The sequence below is a fragment of the Pinus tabuliformis genome, chromosome 6 (assembly GCF_031772625.1).
Source record: "Pinus tabuliformis cultivar Carrire ecotype Pingquan chromosome 6, CPIR1, whole genome shotgun sequence".
In the NCBI taxonomy this organism is placed as follows: domain Eukaryota; kingdom Viridiplantae; phylum Streptophyta; class Pinopsida; order Pinales; family Pinaceae; genus Pinus; species Pinus tabuliformis.
In genome coordinates, this window is record NC_142292.1 from 1,999,903,797 (window position 1) to 1,999,909,568 (window position 5,772).

The following is a 5,772-nucleotide window of genomic DNA, read 5'->3' on the forward strand; positions in this document are numbered from 1 at the left end:
GAAGTGGGTGCTAGTGTTTACCGACAATTGGTGGATTCACTAATGTATCTTGTGAACACACGACTGGATATGTGCTATGCAGTCAACCAGCTAACCCACGCTATGGTTAGGCCAACCAAATTAGTTTGGAGGTCAGTTAAGCATGTTGTACAGTGCCTCAAAGGAACTACCCAGATTGGACTATGGTACAGATGGACAGAGGGAGTGAAGTTGTGTTGCTTCGTAGATGCAGATTAGGCTATGATTCCATAAGACCGAAAGAGTACATCAGGTGGAATTTTAAGTGTTGGGTCAGGAGTGGTTTCTTGGTACATCGGGAAGCAAATATTTGTGGCACTCAGCTTGACAGAAGCAGAATACATGGTTGCCACTCAAGCAACATGTGAGGCAATCTGGATGAGAAATATATTTATTGGATTGTTTGATCAGATGTTGGATCCAACTGTGATCTATTGTGATAATCAAAGTTTCATCAAGCTCTCTAAAAATCATTTTTTCACGACATATCCAAGCATATAGATATCTGATATCACCATTTGTGGGATTGTTTGCAGAGGCAGATAATGTTGTTGTAGTACATTCCGATAGAGGAACAAGATGCTGACATTTTGAGAAAGGCCTTGTCAAGAGGGAAGTTCGAGTTCCACGAGTACATGATAGTGGTGGTTGATAACCCCTTCCTTGTTGAGAGGGAGTGTTGAAAAATGCAGCAAGAAAATCTCAATTTGATATTTCCTTGATTAAATTAAGCAAATTCGAATTTCCAAATCAGTAAACAACTTGGACGATGTTAACTTGTCTGACATAGCTTGTGTGACCCAGTTTACTCAGTAAATTCAAGTTGGAGGAGTTAGAGTTCAGTTAATCATGTGTGATTGCTAATTTATTGAAATCAAGGTCAATTATATTAGGTTGTTTTCAGTTAAACCAGTCCTAATTGTTGGAGGAACTAGTGGAGGGTCAAGTTGTGCAGTGAGACTTCAGTCAAAAATAGTGATCACTCAGTTAACTAATCAATCATCCCAAAATAGTTAGTGCATGCAGAGAATTTGAGTTACCCAATTGAGGTGGAGATTCCAAGGCAGTGTAACATCAATTGTAGACTAGTCTTGAGTGTATAGGTGTTGCATGCATTCAAATGATCAACCTAAGGAATTGCGCAATTCAATTAGATGAATTTCCTAAATAATAGGGGTTAATTCCTCAAGGAAAAACACAAGGAAATAGGAGCTCAAGTAGAGGCAAAAATTGACTAAGTTTAGGTCAGAGGCTATCAGTGAGCAGAGAGATAGGTTGTGCACTTGCAGGGTGAGCTCAGTTGAGCAAAGAAATTGTAATACATCTCTATTCATTTTATTAATGCAAGCAAGCATTGGGGCTTTTAGCAGATTGCTTTCCCTAGATAAAAATACTTGTCGCATGTGTGTTATTTCTTCTTGCATGTCTGAGATTTTTGTTCTAGATTGTGAATTAATGTTTGCATAGCAGTATAGGTTTGCGTATTGTGATTTTGATTAAAACTTCATGAGCAGTTGCAAATCTACAACCTAATTTCTACAGGTTTAGTGGTATGCCCTTATGATGACTTTGGCATCAAGAGTATGAGAGCTAAGATTGATTTTGGTCTATTATAAGAGTGGGAGATGATGGTGCGAGTGGTGTGGATGTTTTAAATTAAAGGAGCTCGATTTTGTCAACTATGCACACAGGTTTTACAAAACTTTCCCCCTTTACAACTTGGTCTGGCTAGAGATAATGCATTATGTCATTCCATACTTCTCTAATTTTATATAACATCGACTTTCTGCCTACTTGCCTATGTTTTAACTTGAATAGGTCAATGGTCTTTTTTGTTGTTGGGTTTGGTGCACTCATTATCATTGGTTGTAGGGAACCTTAGAGTTTGCAGATTGTTGGATCTTCCCAAGCTCAAGTTTGGGGTTTCTAAGTTGCAATGGGCTACTTAGCACTTTCTTCTATTCCCCTTGTTTCACCAGCAAGTTTTGATTGCCCATTGTTCATCCCATTTTTTGGTTCGGTGTGGCTTCCTAAGGTGTCTTGAGTTTGTAGGTGGTGGGTTTCTTACTATTTCAAATGGATTAGATTTCTATTCCTATGTCCTAGCATCATCTTTTAGGTATGGTATATAAAGGGACATCCAACATCCTAAAATCTAGTCATAAAGGTACAGTGCACAAAAGGAAAGCCAAGGATCCTCCTAATATGTCCTCGCTCTCAATCTACAAGCATGGAAAGGGTTGCGGTGTAGGCCTAGAAGCATTTCAATCAAGATACACCACAACACATCTAGCAAGAAGTCAAATATTTTAGTAGGTTTGGCTAAGTGGAGACGCCTCTAGACCCTTAAATAGCAAATCCAAGCTAGGATTGGGTCTTAGAGTCTAACTTTTCCAAGTCCTGGGACACAATAGTGTTTTGTGCTATGGAATTTTATTGGTTAGCCAATATTTAGGTTGCCATCACATTGGAAAGCAAGGAACATCATGAGCCATAGATTAAGAAGATTGGAAAGCAAGTTAATAATGATGCATAAGGTTATCTTTACACCGCTAAAAACCAAATAATAAAGAAAAAATAATAAAAATGTTCGGTACTTTGATTTACATAAGTTTATCTTTGCACCACTAAAAGCCAAATAATAAAAAAAATGATAAAAATTATCGGTACTTATCAAGGAACCTTATTCAAATATTTTTATTTTATAAATAGGCTAATAATGATGGCAAGAAAGAGCCAATACATTGAATTTTTACTAAATAATAAAAATATCTATTTACAATATCCAGTTCCGAGGATTTGCTATTCCATACTCTGAATCTTAGCTTAGATCACCATATTGGCATCGGCCATTATTCACACAAAACCAGTGGACGAGTCACAGTTCAAGGGCAGAGTTGGCGATCGCCTTGTTAAATTCACCATGAGTCCGTGCTTCATGGTGAGTATCAGCGATATCTTCGGCACAACCAAATGATTTTTCACCACTCGAACCTGAAATCTCCTCAGAATCCCGGCTGCCGCGGCCTTCATCTGCATGTACGCCATGTTTTTCCCCAAACACACCCTCGGACCGGCATTGAAGGCCGCGAATTTGTACGCAGATTCCTGATGGATCATCACCTGCCCATCACTGTTCACACTGATCCATCTCTCAGGCTTGAATTCAAGGCAATCCGCCCCCCAGATTTTCTCCATGCGGCCCAAAGAATATATGCTGTAAAAAAACCTCATCCCAGGCTTTATGCATGTTCCATCCGGAAGCATATCTTCCTTCACCACGCCCTTGTGGTCGATCGGAACGGAGGGGTACAGCCTCAATGTTTCAGACAAGGCCGCATGTAAATACACACAATCCTGCAGTTCCTTCTGAGTTAATGGCTTGTCTGTGTCCAAGAAATCTTCATGCGATTCTGAAATTTTCCTGCGCTTGAGCAATATTTGAGAGATTTCCTTTAAAATATTTAATTCTACCCGAGGGTTGTTGGAAAGGAGCCAGAAGAACCAGGTGAGGGCGACGCCCGAGGTGTCCCGGCCGGCTATTACAAAATTCATGACTGCATCCCGGAGGAATTTGTCAGAATAAGAAATGTTGTCATTGCCGTCTGATAATTTGCACATGAAAGAGGTGAGCAGGTCCTTCGGCATCGGTTCCGCCATGGGTTCCCCCGTTCTTGGTTCGCCGGTTCTTGATTCCCCGGTTCTTGGTTCGCCGTTTCTTGATTCCCCGGTTCTTGATATCACCGATTTCTTGTAATCGATGAGATCGTCGACAAATTCTTTCAATGGCTTCAGCGCCCTGTGGAACTGCCTCTCCTTCCCGATTTTCAGCAGGCGGAACAACTTCCAGCACGTGCGGGGCATAACATGCCTGTACAGGGTCGCCTCCACGGCGTCGTCGAAGGCCTTGGCGAAGGGAATTGCCGGCAGATCCTCGGCAAGGCAGCCGGGGTTTCTCCCGAAAACGAGACTGCAGGTATTGTCGAATGTGTAACGGAGAAACACATCCTGCAAATCGATCACCGCGCCTCTGTCCGCGGTGCTGCCCAGCAACCGGACCAGCCGGTTCTCCACCATTTCTTCGACCGTATTGGCCGTGAACTCGCGGAAGCTCCGGGAATTGAATTCGAGGCTGGAGATCTTGCGCTGGAGCCTCCACGACTCGGAATCCGAGTTGAAAATTCCTTCGCCGAGCAGATCGCGGAAGACGTTCTGGAAGTCGATGCCTTTGGGATAATTAGCGAAATTGGTTTTGAGAGCATATTCAATATTGACCGGGTCACATGTGATAACGCTCTGCATACTGCTTTTCCATGGACCCCTAAACACAAAAGTGCCCCCGCTCTCCTGCAGAACTTCTGTAATCCAATCATACATACGGTTGATATTGCTGACCAGAGATGGCACCATTCCGATGAGAGGCCACCCGAACGGCCCTCTCCGATTTCTCTGTGACCAATAACTAAACAAAAAGTAGCTGCCCACCGCGGCACATATTTCCCACCATGTCACAGTCTGTACTAAACTCCACATGAAATCTCTGATAGCCTTCATCTCCTCCATCGAACCAGTAAGCCTTTGGTTCTTGTTCTGCCCCTATCGAACCAGTAAGCCTTTGGTTCTTGTTCTGCCCCTATCGAACCAGTAAACCCTTTCTGAACCCTAACCAGGGCAATGGAAGATAAGCTACGGAGAAGTACAGGAGCCGCAATGGTTGTTTTGTAATTGAAGTTACTGAGACAGCTGAAGTGAAGTAAAGGTTAATTTGACGACTGAATGTTCACCGTCCGTTCCATGTGCCCCACACTCACTGTAGCGCATTGCGCATGCTGAATCTGAAGTTGTAGTGGGAAGAGCAGCTTTTCCTTTTTTACAGCACTCAGAGTGCATTGTGCATTCCCAAAAACAGAACATGGCCTTCGCTTTCATATTTGCATGCATCTCCGATTCAAGTGGAGTTCTTACTTTGGAAGTGTTAGTTTCTTTTTTCGAAGTTAGAGAAAGTGGCCATGATTATCCATTTCTTATTATTTAAATAAAATAAATTTTTATGGAAACTTATTTTATTTAAAAATAATTGATATCTGATTAGTAATTTATAAATTTATAATTCATTGGTATGTAGGTAATCTATAAGGTTAGATTGCTATCTATGCCAATTACCTAGTTTCCTCCACGTTTGGCAAAAAAAATTAAGCTTTTATAAGGATGCGTGTTTTTTCGGATGCGTTACTTTTAGTGAAGTTATTTATTTTTAGTAATATATAAGTTTTAATTTAGGGGGAGAATCATGTAGTTGGTATGACGGGATATTTTTTATTTTTTTTTAATTGATTTTCAAATTTTATTAGAAATATTTTTAATCTATTATGATAAAGTTGAATGAGTAAGATTATTTCAATGAGTTGATAAATGATTTTCCATGTGATTTTCGCAGAAAAATCTCTCTCTTAATTGATATGGATCACAGAAGCCTGAACTCTATTATTATTTCAATGAGTTATTTAAAAGGAAAAAATAAATAAACTTTAACCTTAAACATAAATCTAAATATTATTATGATTTTAATTCATTTAAATACTATCATAATTTTAATTTAAGTTTTTATCTTACATAAAGTAGACTTAATAGTCTTTTGAATTAGCTTAGTTGGTCAAAGCACTTAATAGTCTTTTGAATTAGCTTAGTTGGTCAAAGCACTTTTGATTGAGAGGTCACAACACTAGCTCTATTCTTGAACTAAAGAAAGTGAGA

General features: G+C 40.1%; 1 pseudogene; it reads right to left on the minus strand.

Annotated features, from left to right (window-relative positions):
- Positions 1 to 2,701: 2,701 nt before the first annotated feature.
- On the minus strand, positions 2,702 to 5,002 carry LOC149267266 (cytochrome P450 86B1 pseudogene; annotated as a pseudogene).
- Between the last annotated feature and the right edge of the window lie 770 nt (positions 5,003 to 5,772).